We start from the raw sequence: 511 nt of genomic DNA on the forward strand, positions 1-511 counted from the left end.
CTAGATATAATTATGCTTGTAAAGGAAAACAAACCTCCTAGGAGTAAGTTTTTAGAAGGCAAGATAATACCTTTAAAATGTTATACTCAAAGTAAACATATTACGACAGATGAGAAATGCCAGATTTTCAGGCAAAGGGTGAGAAACTGAACTGAGTTTCAAAAGCCATCTCAAAAAAGTTGTTCACTTTAAAAAAAAAAAGTACATTTTCTAAAAAGTAGCAAGTTTCCCAGCATTTCTTTTTTAAAAATATGCATTTTCTGTTATTCAAATGAATAAATATAAAATTATTTCATTTTGGCACTTTCTAAAATCCTGATCATACCAATGGGTAAAATCATCACTAACTTTGCAGTATTGACTTTTAGCTCTGTAGGCCTACTTCCATGTCATGAAGGCCAACAGCCTGAAAAAAATAATAAAGACTTATCCCAGTCACCAGTTGAACAAATTCTGTTATCATATTAGTCCTGAACATTTAGCAGGGAAAATAATATCAAATATTCTCATA

This window comes from Nomascus leucogenys, chromosome 6 (genome assembly GCF_006542625.1).
Source record: "Nomascus leucogenys isolate Asia chromosome 6, Asia_NLE_v1, whole genome shotgun sequence".
In the NCBI taxonomy this organism is placed as follows: Eukaryota; Metazoa; Chordata; class Mammalia; order Primates; family Hylobatidae; genus Nomascus; species Nomascus leucogenys.